We start from the raw sequence: 16,027 nt of genomic DNA on the forward strand, positions 1-16,027 counted from the left end.
TTAACATGATTTTTGAATGGCTACCTCATCGCTGTAAGGTCCTTCAGTCAAGCAGTGAATTTCAGATTCAACCACCAAGACCAGGGATGTTTTCCAGTGGCTCATAAAGGGCACCTAGTGGTCGATGGGTAAAATATCTCTTTGAGCATGGTGAAGTTACACTTTTTTTTTTTTTTTTTTTACAACGGGTGGGTCTAATCCTGAATGGTTTAAACCACTTTCCAGCCGGTGTCTATTCCACAAGTTACCTCCGGCTAAATCTATGATGTTAAAATGTATATTTCTTTGTTCCATCTGACTGCGCATTCCACTGTCTCATTTTCAACAGCGGAGATTTGTATAAACCTGTTGCCGTCTGTCTCTAACATTTGCAACATTGTTGCAATATTCAAATTCGATCTCCAACTGTCCAATAATAATGAACGTGTAGGGGACGGGACGAGACAGGCAGCGTTTCTCAACCAGTCAGAATCATGAATTAACTGCCTTTTTTTCATTTGCAAAAAGGTCACACAAAACTAAATGCAGCTAGTTTACAGTCTTTCTAGATTAATTTTGAAGTGATTGTGTTAGCTGTTTTGTTGACTAGCTTCTCTGAACAACAGTGTCCTGACGAGTGAGCACATTTTCTGTGCCAGGCGAAATCGCTTCTCATTAGCTCATTGTTATCCAAATAAATGTCACTAGAAGACAGTTTAAATGCAAATGCAGCCACGTTGCTGTTATTCTGTGTTACGAAGCGGCTTGTAGCCCATAACAAAGAGGGAGACAACGCTCTTGTATGAAGTAAACTATATACAAATAACAATGGTGTGTGTGTGTAGTCAGTAGTGTTCAGTGGATGCACGCATAGATGCTGATAATGAGAGGTCAAAACAAAATGCACACAAAGACCCAAAATGCCACAACCAAAAACAGTGTGCATGTGTGGAGAGAGTCTCTTCAATGTATGGGGGGGGAAAGGTGCATTTATTCCCGGGACACACCCAAGCCCAGATGTGTCCCATTTCCTTGACAACCCTCCCAGCTCCACCCATCGACATCCTATTAAGGAAAACAAGAGCAAAGAGAAAGAATTCGGCAGACAGAGTGGGAGGGTCATCACACGTGACTGTAAGTTAGCAAGCAAGGGATATGAATGTAATCAGCGAGTACGGCAATGGAACATTTAGAACAAACGACTGGGTCACGTCCATAGATACTGAACAAAAATACTTTGACTGAAGCGCGTCTGTAGCAACCGAAACGATAGAAAGAACAATCCGTCGGCTTGGGTAGTAACCCTAGATTTGTGTCAGGACTATATCTTGTGGAAGAATGAAATAGTATGAATGCATTCATCAAAATAACGTCATGAAAATATGTCAATCGTTGGTAACCCGTTGTATAAAAGTGATAATGTTATCGAAGCTGGTGTTAGGAGGATATATTGGCACTGTTTCGGACCTAACACCCGTGCCAATATATCCTCAAAACACCGACTTTGAGGGAATTATCACTTAATTGGATGGTGTATCAATACACCATTCATTAAAGATACAGGCATCTTTCCTAACTCAGTTGCCGGAGAAAAAGTAAACCGCTCAGGGATTTCATCAGGAGGCCAATGGTGACTTTAAAACAGTTAGAGTGGCTGTGATAGGAGAAAACTGAGGATGTATCCACAATGTTGTCGTTTTGCCACAATATTAACCTAATAGACAGTGCAACAAGGGACTAAAGCAATACTGCAACAAATGTGTCAAGGCAATTCACTTTTTGTCCTGAATACAAAGTGTTATGTTTGGGGCAAATCTAATACATTAGAGTACCACTCCATTTTCAAACATACTGGTGGTTTCATCATGTTATGGGCATGCTTGTAATCGTTAAGGACTGGAGTCTTTCAGGATAAAAAAAGCTAAATGAGTTAACCAGCTTTTCCTCTAGGATTTTGCCTGTGCTTATCTGCTTTTAACCAGACACGGGGAGACAAATTCACCTTTTAGCAAGACAGTAACCTCAATCACAGCCAAATTACACAAGTTGATTACCAAGAAAACATTGACTGTTCCCGAGTGGCCTAGTTACAGTATTGACTTGAAACATCTTGAAAATGTATGGCAGACTTAAATGGCTGACTAGCAATGAACAACAACCAACAGAGCTTGACAGTATTCAAAATGTGAAAATATTGTACAAAATTCTGCCAAATTTGAGTCCAACATGCATTGACTCAGGGGTGTGAATTGTTACATTCCTCAGCAAGAACACCAAAAATGTCACTCAATCAGAAGGGGGAATTATCAAAGTCACTGAACAACCAAAACAAAACAGGTGGTGTTTTATGAGGGGTTCTGAAAGATATTAATGAGGATGTTCACTAAAAGTTGTCAAGCAACAACAAACAGATACCTACTAAATGTGTCCAAAAAGAGGCAAACAAAAGAAAAAGTCACACTAAACTCCTTTCAAGACAGCTGAAGTATTAGGCCAGCCACTCTTAAATAGCACCTGGGCCAGCACCAGGTGAAACCCCTTCCCACTAACAAGATGGCAACCAGCACAGGTGTAACACATACTGACTAAGGCGGTGACACCAACCGGTGTCATATTGTAGATTTTTGTTGGACATGTTTGCTCACCACCAACAGAAAACAACTTCCATTGCACAACATAACCAACTTAAATGTGCCACCTTGTCAAGTATAAACATGGTGTCTACTGGCTGTCAACAATTCAATTTGAGATAAAACACACTTTTGTTTCTTGTGTATGTATATATATATATATATATATATATATATATACATACACACACACACATAAATATATATATATATACACACACTACCGTTCAAAAGTTTGGGGTCACTTAGAAATGTCCTTGTTTTTGAAAGAAAAGCACATTTTCTGTCCATTAAAATAACATAAAATGAATCAGAAATACAGTGTAGACATTGTTAATGTTGTAAATAACTATTGTAGCTGGAAACGGCTGATTTTTTATGGTATATCTACATAGGCGTACAGAGGCCCATTGTTGTGTTAGCTAATCCAAGTTTATCATTTTAAAAGGCTAATTGATCATTAGAAAACCCTTTTGCAATTATGTTAGAACAGCTGAAAACTGTTGTTCTGATTAAAGAAGCATTAAACTGGCCTTTTTTAGACTAGTTGAGTATCTGGAGCATCAGCGTTTGTGGGTTCAATTACAGGCGCAAAATGGCCAGAAAGAAAGACCTTTCTTCTGAAACTCGGCAGTATATTCTTGTTCTGAAAAATGAAGGTTATTCCATGTGAGAAATTGCCAAGAAACTGAAGTTCTCGTACAATGCTGTGTACTACTCCCTTCACAGAACAGCGCAAAGTGGCTCTAACCAGAATAGAAAGAGTGGGAGGCCTCATGCAACATTGTACAAGATCACCTTTCCTGCATGACTTGTCAACTAATACAGTATCGCCTGTCTCTTTATGAGATATAGGGAAGATGTAGTCAAAGACTGTATGGAAACTTATACTTACCATCTATTATTATTACCATCTTTCTATTCAGCACTTCAAAAAGAAGAGTTTTGAAATGTGTGTCTTGTATTTTTTTCTATTGGATTAAATAGTAGTTAAAATGACTAAATCATGAGCCTACCATTTCTGGTAACGAAACAAAATGTTCTCTTTCTGAAACCTCAATGAATACACAAAGTTCTGAACAAAAAATAGGGGGCATTACAAGTGTTATCAGTTTAGAGTTTGGTACTTAGAATTTTTTTAATATACCACTTACATCTGAAAAATGTGCCAAGGTGATTAAAAAAAATGATATTAAACAGCCTCATCTGGAGGATGCATAATTTATTGCAACCTGAAAAAGCAGACTAGTCAGGGTTGGGTAGGTAACTCTTTCTAATGTAATCCGTTACAGTTACTTGTTACCTGTCCAAAATTGTAACTTTTGGATTACCCAAACCCAGTTATGTAATCTGATTACTTTCCCCTTAAAGCAGCATTCGAAGAAGACAAAAAGGATCCATCAAATGCATTTGGTGTGTCATGATAGTGGTCTCTGATTTGTGGTCAGACTAGTTCAGGTGGAACAAACTTCAACTTTGCCTTTTTTTTTGCTGAATTGAATGTTGAGAAATCCGTAATGTTTCATAATGTATTTTTTCCACAAACATAATTTCTGAATTTAAAAGTATTCCAAGAAGTAATCATCTAGTTTTCAGTATCTGTAATCTGATTACAATATGTTTTGCTTGGAACATAATTGATTACAGTTACAGCATTGTAATAAACTCAGCAAAAAAAGAATAGTTCCTTTTTCAGGACCCTGTCTTTCAAAGATCATTTGTAAAAATCCAATTAACTTCACAGATCTTCATTGTAAAGGGTTTAAAAACGGTTTCCCATGCGTGTTCAATGAACCATAAACAATTAATGGTTGAATTCAGGAAGTTTAAGCTGCCTATCAAAAAACATTTGAAACCAGTGGATAGCTAGTGAAAAAGGCACTCTTGCAACAGCTGCATAGTGTGGATCCCGGCCTATGGAATAAAAGTGTGGCTTTTATTGCTCAATCTAATTCATGCTGATAAAAATAATTATCCAGAGGCCTAATGGATACGTGCTCAAACTCGCACACTTTTGATAGTCTTAAAGGGGCAATCTGTAGTTGTTACATCCATTTTTGGACTTATAAATTATATATATATTAATGTAAAGATATAATTGAATCATATATGTATATATGTAGTTATATGTAGTAGAAAGTGATGGGTTAGAAGAAGAAGCATACACAACCAACCCATAAAGTAAAATTTGCATAGAGTTCCACATATTTTAATAAATCAAAACTCACCAAACACAAACAAACAAGCACAAACGAAAAGTGACGTTCTTGGCTGCTCACAGGCAGCTACACAAAAACAAGATCCCACAATCTAAGGTGGGAATAAGGTCTGCCTAAGTATGATCCCCAATCAGAGACAACGATAAACAGCTGCCTCTGATTGGGAACCATACTAGGCCAACAAAGAAATAGAAACATAGATTTGCCCACCCAAGTCACACCCTGACATAACCAAATAGAGAATAAAAAAAAGGCTCTCTAAGGTCCGGGCGTGACAAAAAGTTACGTTACCGATTACAATTTTGGACAAGTAACTAGTAACTGTAACAGATTACATTTAGAATGTAACCTACCCAACCCTGTGAATGATAAAATATTAGATTTGTTTATTAGTCATATGCACAGGGTTGCAGATGTAATTGCTTGCAGGGTACAGTGAAATGCTCATGCCCTAATAGTAGCTTGGATGAATAAAGTGCCCAGAGTAAACTGCCATCTACTGCATGTTATTAGTAGATTTGGATAGAAAACACTCTGACGTTTCTAAAACTGTTTGAATGATGTCTGTGAGTATAACAGAACTCATATGGCAGGCAAAAACCTGAGAAAAAATCCAACCAGGAAGTGAGAAATCTGAGGTTTGTAGTTTTTCAACCCATTGCCTATCGAATATACAGTGTCTATGGAGTCATATTGCACTTCCTAAGGCTTCCACTAGATGTCAACAGTCTTTAGAACCTTGTTTGATGCTTCTACTGTGAAGGAGGGGGGAATGGGCGCTGAATGAGTCAGAGGTCTGCCAGAGTGGCATGAGCTTATCACACGCGCTCACGTGAGAGTTAGCTTGCGTTCCATTGCATTTCTACAGACAGGAATTCTCCGGTTGAAACAATATTGAAGATTTATGATAAAAACATCCTAAAGATTGATTCTATACTTCGTTTGACATGTTTATTACTTTTTGTCTGAACTTTCGCCTGGACTTGCCCGTGCGTCGTGAGTTTGGATTGTGTACTAAACACACAAACAAAAAGGAGGTATTTGGACATAAATTATGGACTTTATCGAACAAATCAAACATTTATTGTGGAACTGGGAGTGCATTCTGATGAAGATCATCAACGGTAAGTGAATATTTATAATGCTATTTCTGACTTCTGTTCACTCCACAACATGGCGGATATCTGTATGGCTTGTTTTGTTGTCTGAGCGCTGTACTCAGATTATTGCATGGTGTGCTTTTTCGGTAAAGCTTTTTTGAAATCTGACACAGCTGTTGCATTAAGGAGAAGTTTATCTAAAGTTCCATCCATAACACTTGTATTTTCATCAACATTTATGATGAGCATTTCTGTAAATTGATGTGGCTCTGCAAAATCACCAGATGTTTTGGAACTACTGAACATAACGCGCCAATATAAACTCAGATCTTTGGATATAAATATGAACTTTATCGAACAAAACGTACATGTATTGTGTAACATGAAGTCCTATGAGTGTCATCTGATGAAGATCATCAAAGATTAGTGATTCATTTTATCTCTATTTCTGCTTTTTGTGACTCCTCTCTTTGGCTGGAAAAATGGCTGTGTTTTTCTGTGACTAGGTGCAGACCTAACATAATCGTTTGGTATGCTTTCGTCGTAAAGCCTTTTTGAAATCGGACACTGTGGTGGGATTAACAACAAGTTTATCTTTAAAATGGTGTAAAATACTTAAATGTTTGAGGAATTTTAATTTTGAGATTTGTGTTGTTTTGAATTTGGCGCCCTGCACTTTCACTGGCTGTTGTCATATCGATTCCGTTAGCGGGATCTAAGCCATAATTAAGCAATAAGGCCTGAGGGGGTGTGGTATATGGCCAATATACCACACGACGCAACGCAGAGTGCCTGGATACAGACCTTAGCCGTGGTATATTGGCTATATACCACAAACCTCTGAGGTGCCTTATTACTATTATAAACTGGTTACCACTATAATTAGAGCAGTAAAAATAAATGTTTTCTCATACCCGTGGTATATGGTCTAATATACCACGGCTGTCAGCCAATCAGCATTCAGTGCTCGAACCACCCATTTTATAGCATGCATTATAGGAAAATAATGCACGATTTTGAATGCCCTTCAATCCAATCAGAAATGACTATTCAACAGTGCCATGGTATCAATAGCAATAATTTGAGCTGCACTTGATTTAGCTGTGCCATGTATAATGGAACCACGTCCGAAAAGTGCAAACTCCAATGTCAGTCAAGCCATCTCAAATACTTTCAAGCATTTTACATATTATTTGACCTATATCTTAATACTAAGAGCAAATAGAGCTTCAACAGGCATCAAGTGATTTAACATTTTTAAAAAGTAATGTTTCCAAAAAGAGTAAGGTTTACAAAACTTCACACCTCAGGGACTTTGTCAGTGTTAAAGGCTCTGACGATCACCTTGCCAGAAAACATGAAAATGATCAACGCCATAATTATTTTGCATGGGTAATAGTCACAAACTCTGAATTAGTATTTATTAGAAAAAAGTAGTAAAACAAAGACTGGGCACAGGTTTTGCTTGACTGAACTAGGAAATGATACATGATATTGTAAGCCACTAGAGGGTGCTACTACCTTCATGCAGGAATATGTGTTAATCAATGTGCAGTGCTTTAAAGGCGCAGTGCAGTCACAAACGTGATTTCAAGTTTTCTTTAAATATATTTCCACACTATGAGGTCGAAATAACACTCTGAAATTGTGAAAATTATGATAATACCCTTTTAGTGACAGTGAATTTCAGCCTGTTCAGTTGGGATGGAATTGTTGGCCAACACCATGACATTACAATCTGACCTGATTATTGTGAGCAATGACTAGTCTTGAAAACCGGACCCTAGGCAACACAGTGACTAGGGTCTGGTTCGATGATGGACTCTTTTGTTGAGCTCTGCTACCTGACCTGAGCCTGACGGGCCCGACTTGATAGCACCGACATTATGCATCAGCTTAGGACGGGATAGGGCCTGTATTTTCATCAATAACTAGAGGGCAGGGCTCAGATATCACTCAATTGATCACTAACACTTTGAAGCTGAGCCATTTGCGCATGCTCTGCTGCGCAGTACAGCAGTATCTGACTAAGGTCATAACATAGTGTTAGAAGTGCTTCAACCATGTCAAATATAAGACAGGGGTTATTGTTTCACAGAAAATAATAATGGTCCCTGAATGGTTTTGTCTTAGTTTAGAGTGAAAAAAAGTAGCTAACAGCTCTCTCCTGTCTCTTAATTGAGCAGAGGCAGCACAAGCGGAGCCGTTGCTTTATTGACGGACTCAGAGCACCATGAGCAGAGCCATAACAAACAAGAGAGGAGGAGCTAATGGATTTACTAATGAAGGAAGTTATTTCTGATTTCGGGTTTTGGGCCTTTCATTTCTCAGAAGCAATTGGGCCTGAGTAGGCCTTATACTAAAAACGGCTTAAAATTCAAAAGGCTTAAAATTCATGCTCGTGTATCCATACATATGAAATACGAGTGAGAGTGTAATCAACGTGTTAAAAATGTTTAAAAAAAAATATGAACGTGTTAAATTATTGTGACTTGGAGTCATATTCAGGTCCTATTTGGTCAATAAACTTATTTGACGCATAAAATAGTGTTATTTGACGTGTATCTTCTTGACAGCAAAGACCCAAACGGCGTTCCATAGTATATAGTGCAGGGCTCTACCCTGTTGGCATAGAGGAACTATGTCACGTCGATAAGGGGAAAACAAATCTGGGGACTCTACCAACAAATCAGGAGGTAGACATGACAGAACGTCGCAATTCAAAACCAAGGTTTGCAGGCAAAACCTTTGCAGTCATTTTAGTTTAAGGTAGTTAATGCAAAATAGACACTTGCAAAATGCACTGATTAAAAACAACCTCCGTGATCTCCATCTTGCTAGCTACTATTTAGTATTTTATGAAAGTAGATAAAGTAGTGACGTAGGCAATGAAGTTGTTCTTCGAGTCACTGTTGTCGCGTTCAAAACAACTGGGAACAAAAAAAAATAAGAGGTCAAATCAGGATGTCAGGGGTCTTCAGGTCGGAAAGTCAGAACTCTAGAAAGAGGCCAGAGTTCCCGCGATGGATTTCAAAGTTGGATGACCGTTCAAAACAATTTTTCCCAGTCAGAGCTATTTTTTTCTCCAGAGTTTGCAGTTGTCTTGAACACACTAAAGTCAGAAGTCAGAGTTTTCCGAGTTCGGAGTGCCCAGTTGTATTGAATGCGGCATGTGTTGCCTAGGTTTTCTAGACTAGTTTATGACCAGTCATCTTTTTATCCTCGTACTATTAAGTGGGGTAGGCTTTAGAGCAGGGGTTCCCAAACTTTTTGGAGACCGTGACCCGATTTTGATTTTAAAAATGTACCAGGACCCCACCATGTAAAACAAGTAATTTAATCAAAGGTCAATGTTTAATTTTTGAATTGGGGTTATGACAATCTATTACAAATCAGTCTGACAGTGATTTATTAAACATACAATTAGAAAGACTGCATGGGGGCTTTAAATGTATAATATGAGTTGTTAAATCATTTTGTGGATGATCTGCTCAACATAAGAAATGATTGTTCAAAGTTGAGATTAGAGCTATAACCAGTTAATATTTACACCATACAGTATCTACAAAAGTATGTGGACACCAATTCAACTTATTGGAGTTGGCTATTTCAGCCCCACCTGTAGCTGACAGGTGTATAAAATTGAGCACACAGCCATGCCATCTCTATTGGAAAACATTGACAGTAGGATGGCCTTACTGAAGATCTCAGTGACTTTCAATGTGGCACCGTCATAGGATGCTACCTTTCCAACAAGTGAGTTGGTCAAATTTCTGCCCTGCTAGAGCAGTTTGGAACTCGGTAGTGAGTGTTGCAACAGAGGACAGAGGGTTTTTACGAGCTACGTGCTTCAGCACTCGGCGGTCCTGTTCTGTGAGTTTGTGTGGCCTACCACTTTGCGGCTGAGCAGTTGTTGCTCCCAGATGTTTCCCCTTCACAATAACAGCACTTACAGTTGAAGATCTCAGTCAACTGTAAGTGCTGTTATTGTGAAGGGGAAACATCTGGGAGCAACAACTGCCCAGCCTTCACAATAACATCACTTACAGTTGAAGATCTCAGTCAACTGTAAGTGCTGTTATTGTGAAGGGGAAACATCTGGGAGCAACAACTGCTCACCTGCGAAGTGGTAGGCCACACAAACTCACAGAACAGGACCGCCGAGTGCTGAAGCACGTAGCTCATAAAAATCATCTGTCCTCTGTTGCAACACTCACTACTGAGTTCCAAACTGCCTCTGGAAGCAATGTCAGCAAAATAACTGTCCCTCGGGAGCTTCATGAAACGAGTTTGCATGGCTGATCAGCCACACACAAGCCTAAGATCACCATGCACAATGCCAAGAGACAGCTAGAGTGGTGTAAAGCTCGCCGCATTAAACTCTGGAGCAATGGAAACGTGTTCTCTGGAGTGATGTATCACTCTTCACCATCTGGCAATCCAATGGAAGAATCTGGGTTTGTCGGATGCCAGGAGAATGCTACCTGCCCGAATGCGTAGTGCCAACTGTAAAGTTTTGTGGAGGAGGAATAATGGTCTGGGGCTGTTTTTCATGGTTCGGTCTTGGCCCCTTAATTCCAGTGAAGGGAAATCTTAACGCTACAGCATACAATGACATTCTAGATTATTCTGTGCTTCCAACTTTGTGGCAACAGTTTGGGGTAGGCCCTTTAATGTTTCAGCATGACAATGCCCCCATGCACGAAGTGAGGTACATACAGAAATTATTTGTTGAGATCGGTGTGAAAGAACTTGACTGGCCTGCACAGAGCCCTGACCTCAACCTCATCGAATACCTTTGGGATGAATTGGAACGCCGACTGTGAGCCAGGCCTAATCGCCCAACATCAGTGCCCGACCTCACTCATTTTCTTGTGGCTGAATAGAAGCAAGTCCCCGCAGCAATGTTTCAACATCTAGTGGAAAGCCTTCCCAGAAGAGTGGAGGCTGTTATAGCAGCAAAGGGAGGAACCAACCCCATATTAATGCCCATGATTTTTGGAATGAGATGTTCGAAGAGCAGGTGTCCACATATTTTTGGTCATGTAGTGTACAGTGCCTTGCGAAAGTATTCGGCCCCCTTGAACTTTGCGACCTTTTGCCACATTTCAGGCTTCAAACATAAAGATATAAAACTGTATTTTTTTGTGAAGAATCAACAACAAGTGGGACACAATCATGAAGTGGAACGACATTTATTGGATATTTCAAACTTTTTTAACAAATCAAAAACTGAAAAATTGGGCGTGCAAAATTATTCAGCCCCTTTACTTTCAGTGCAGCAAACTCTCTCCAGAAGTTCAGTGAGGATCTCTGAATGATCCAATGTTGACCTAAATGACTAATGATGATAAATACAATCCACCTGTGTGTAATCAAGTCTCCGTATAAATGCACCTGCACTGTGATAGTCTCAGAGGTCCGTCAAAAGCGCAGAGAGCATCATGAAGAACAAGGAAAACACCAGGCAGGTCCGAGATACTGTTGTGAAGAAGTTTAAAGCCGGATTTGGATACAAAAAGATTTCCCAAGCTTTAAACATCCCAAGGAGCACTGTGCAAGCGATAATATTGAAATGGAATGAGTATCAGACCACTGCAAATCAACCAAGACCTGGCCGTCCCTCTAAACTTTCAGCTCATACAAGGAGAAGACTGATCAGAGATGCAGCCAAGAGGCCCATGATCACTCTGGATGAACTGCAGAGATCTACAGCTGAGGTGGGAGACTCTGTCCATAGGACAACAATCAGTCGTATATTGCACAAATCTGGCCTTTATGGAAGAGTGGCAAGAAGAAAGCCATTTCTTAAAGATATCCATAAAAAGTGTTGTTTAAAGTTTGCCACAAGCCACCTGGGAGACACACCAAACATGTGGAAGGTGCTCTGGTCAGATGAAACCAAAATTGAACTTTTTGGCAACAATGCAAAACGTTATGTTTGGCTTAAAAGCAACACAGCTGAACACACCATCCCCACTGTCAAACATGGTGGTGGCAGCATCATGGTTTGGGCCTGCTTTTCTTCAGCAGGGACAGGGAAGATGGTTAAAATTGATGGGAAGATGGATGGAGCCAAATACAGGACCATTCTGGAAGAAAACCTGATGGAGTCTGCAAAAGACCTGAGACTGGGACGAAGATTTGTCTTCCAACAAGACAATGATCCAAAACATAAAGCAAAATCTACAATGGAATGGTTCAAAAATAAACATATCCAGGTGTTAGAATGGCCAAGTCAAAGTTCAAACCTGAATCCAATCGAATCTGTGGAAAGTACTGAAAACTGCTGTTCACAAATGCTCTCCATCCAACCTCACTGAGCTCGAGCTGTTTTGCAAGGAGGAATGGGAAAAAATGTCAGTCTCTCGATGTGCAAAATTGATAGAGACATACCCCAAGCGACTTACAGCTGTAATCGCAGCAAAAGGTGACGCTACAAAGTATTAACTTAAGGGGGCTGAATAATTTTGCACGCCCAATTTTTCCGTTTTTGATTTGTTAAAAAAGTTTGAAATATCCAATAAATGTCGTTCCACTTCATGATTGTGTCCCACTTGTTGTTGATTCTTCACAAAAAAACAGTTTTATATCTTTATGTTTGAAGCCTGAAATGTGGCAAAAGGTCGTAAAGTTCAAGGGGGCCGAATACTTTCGCAAGGCACTGTATATGGTCCCAGTCCCACCCCTGGGAACTTATTTATGGAGTATGTAGTAGGCAACATTACTATTGTAGTCTCTTTCAACTGATAGTGTAAAAATATGGTTATTATAATTGATAAGAAACATGTAGCTGATAAGACTCTCACACCAAGCAAAAGGCCAAGAGAGTTATCAGTTTGTTCCTTGTCAATTAAAATGAATAGGAAATCCTTACAGTGCGCCTGCCTACTTTACAAATGCCTCCATAGAATTTTGTCATACACCTTGCAAGTAGTAAGATTAGATGAACATTGGGGCTTGCAGAAAGTATTTACACCCCTCGACTTATTCCACATTGTGTTGTGTTACAGCCGGAATTTATAATGGATTAAATTGAGATGTTGTATCACTGGCCTACACATAATACCCCACAATGTCAAAGTGGAATTATGTTTTTAGAATTGTTTACAAATGAATTAAAAAGGAAAACCAGAAATGTCTTGAGTCAATAAGTTTTCAACCCCTTTGTTATGGCAAGCCTAAATAAGTTCAGGAGTAAATATTTGCTTAACAAGTCACATAATAAGTTGCATGGACACAACCTTATTGATGTCACTTGTTAAACACACTTCAATCAGTGAAGATGATTGACCACTGTGTGAAATAATAATGTTTAACATGATTTTTAAATGACTACGTCATCTCTGTATCCCACACATACAATTACTATCTGTAAGGTATCTAAGTCGAGCAGTGAATTTCAAACACAGATTCAAGCACAAAGACCAGGGACGTTTTCCAATGCCTTGCAAAGAAGGACACCTACTGGTAGATGAGTTAATTAAAACCTCTCTGGGATAGGAGGCAGTATTTTCCCATCCGGATGAAAAGCGTTCCCAAAGTAAACTGCCTGCTACTCAGGCCCAGAAGCTAGGATATGCATATTATTAGTAGATTTGGATAGAAAACACGCTGCATTTCTTAAACTGTTTGAATAATGTCTGTGAGTATAACAGAACTGATTTGGCAGGCAAAACCGCGAGCACAATCCATCCAAATAAAACATTTTTTGAGGTCAATCTGTTTTCCATTAGTTTTCTATGGCAAGCCCGTTTTAATAGAAATATGCTTGCAGTTCCTATGGCATCCACTAGATGTCAACAGTCTTTAGAAATTGGTTGATGTTTTTCTTTGAGTAATGAAGAAGTAGCTCTTTCCTTTCTGGGTGTACAGCCAAGTGGACTGTTTTGTTTGGTGCACGTGACCTGGAGCTCGCTCCACTTTCATTTTATCCGCTATTGAACACAGTTTATCCCGTCTTAAATTGTATCAATTATTTACTTTTTAAAATACCTAAAGTTGGATTAGGAAAGTTGTTTGAAATGTTTGGACCAAGATTACAGGTAATTTATTAGATACTTAGTAGTCATGTTGGGCGAGTTGGAACCAGTGTTTTTCTGAATCAAACGCACCAAATAAATGGACATTTTGGGGATATAACGATGGAATTAATCGAATAAAAGGACTATTTGTGATGTTTATTGGACATATTGGAGTGCCAACAGAAGAAGATCTTCAAAGGTAAGGCATGAATTATATCGTTATTTCTAAGTTTTGTGTTCCGCCTGGCGGGTTGAAATATGATTGACATGTGTTTGTTTGATGGGGTGCTGTCCTCAGATAATAGCATGGTTTGCTTTCGCCTTAAAGCCTTTTTGAAATCTGACACGGTGGCTGGATTAACAAGAAGTTAAGCTTTATTTTGGTGTATTGCACTTGTGATTGTATGAAAGTTAAATATTTCTAATAATTTAATTTGAATTTGGCGCTCTGCCATTTCACCGGCTGTTGCCTAATCGATCCCGCTAACGGGATTTGATCCATAAGAAGGTTTTAATAAAAAAAAAACAGACAACAGTTTACAATTGGCCGTTGCTGCAAATCGTTGCTGCAAATGAGAACGTGTTCTCAGTCAACTTACCTGGTAAAATAACAAATAAATTAAATAAATAAAGACATTAAATATCCCTTTGAGTATGGTGAAGTTATTAATTACACTTTGGATGGTGTACCAATACACCCAGTCACTACAAAGATACAGGTGTCCTTCCTACTGTAACTCAGTTGCTGGAGAGGAAGGAAACTGCCCAGGGATTTCACCATGAGGTCAATGGTGACTTTAAAACAGTTACAGAGTTTAATGGCTGTAATGGGAGAAAACTGAGCATGGATCAACAACATTGTAGTTACTCCACAATATTTACCTAATTGACAGAGTAAAAAGAAGGAAGTCTGTACAGAATTGTTTTTAACCATTCCAAAACATGCATCCTGTTTGCCATAAGGCACTAAAGTGAAACTGCAAAACATGTGGCAAAGAAATTAACTTTATGTCCTGAATACAAAGTGTTATGTTTTGGGGCAAACACAACACATCACTGAGTACCACTCTTCATATTTTCAAGCATGGAGTTGGCTACATCATGTTATGGGTATGCTTGTCATCAGCAAGGAAAAGGGAGTTTTTAGGATAAAAACAAACAGAATAGCACAGGCAAAATCCCAGAGGAAAACCTGGTTCATCCAAATATTGTACAATTCAGGTGTGCAAAACTCTTAGAGACTTACCCAGAAACACTCACAGCTGTAATTGCTGCCAACAGTGATTCTAACGTGTATTCACTCAGGGGTGTGAATACTTATGTAAATTAGATATTTCTGTATTTCATTTTCAATAAATTTGCTAACATTTCTAAAAACACGTTTTCACTTGGTCAATATGGTCACTTGGTCAATTATGTATAGATGGGTGAGAGAAAAACATATATTTCATCCATTTTGAATTCAGGCTGTAACACAGCAAAATGTGGAATAAGTCAAGGGGTATGAATACTTTCTGAAGGCACTGTATATCAGGATCAGAGCTGTGTAATTTAACATTTTATCTTTCTTTCTAAAACACAATATTTTACACACACGTCATAATCCTATGGTACCAGTACAGAGCTCGAAGCGGAAACCCCTCCCGAATCCCAACTCGGGCAGCGGAGCAAAAGAAAAGAAGAATTCCAAGGAATCAGGAAACACTGAGAAATAGTAGAAGAGAAAATAAACTATCAGTATAACGTGAGTGCAATCTGCCATTGATTGTATCAACTGTCTATTTGAACGGAATCGACATGTAGATGTGATATTTGCTAGAGAACGAACACTCGAGAAATGGTTTAGGAGTTTTTTTTCCTAAAGAAAAAAAAACGTCCAGCCAGGCACCCGACATTAATAGCAGGAAGAGCTAAGTTTACCTAGCGGGCTAGCTAATCAAAATACGGATAACTTAATTAGCCATGATATTATTATAGCGACCTTTTATAATACATAGCTGTTTATCGCCCGTGAAATAGTCACTGTGGGTAACGTTACCTAGCACGCTACCGCTAAAATAGTTTGCTAGTTAGCC

At 38.9% G+C, this 16,027-nt stretch overlaps 1 protein-coding gene across 2 annotated transcripts in view; it reads left to right on the plus strand.

Moving 5' to 3' along the window:
- Positions 1 to 15,579: 15,579 nt before the first annotated feature.
- The window catches only part of LOC139408863 (fer (fps/fes related) tyrosine kinase), a 34,325-nt gene continuing 33,877 nt past the window's right edge, over positions 15,580 to 16,027 (plus strand). The window contains exon 1 of one of the 2 annotated variants that reach the window (XM_071153263.1): positions 15,580 to 15,696. The gene's annotated coding sequence lies outside the window, so the exon portion shown is untranslated. The remainder of the gene's footprint in view (positions 15,697 to 16,027) is intronic. The other variant, XM_071153264.1, reaches the window with a different exon arrangement.

Source organism: Oncorhynchus clarkii, chromosome 5 (genome assembly GCF_045791955.1).
Source record: "Oncorhynchus clarkii lewisi isolate Uvic-CL-2024 chromosome 5, UVic_Ocla_1.0, whole genome shotgun sequence".
In the NCBI taxonomy this organism is placed as follows: domain Eukaryota; kingdom Metazoa; phylum Chordata; class Actinopteri; order Salmoniformes; family Salmonidae; genus Oncorhynchus; species Oncorhynchus clarkii.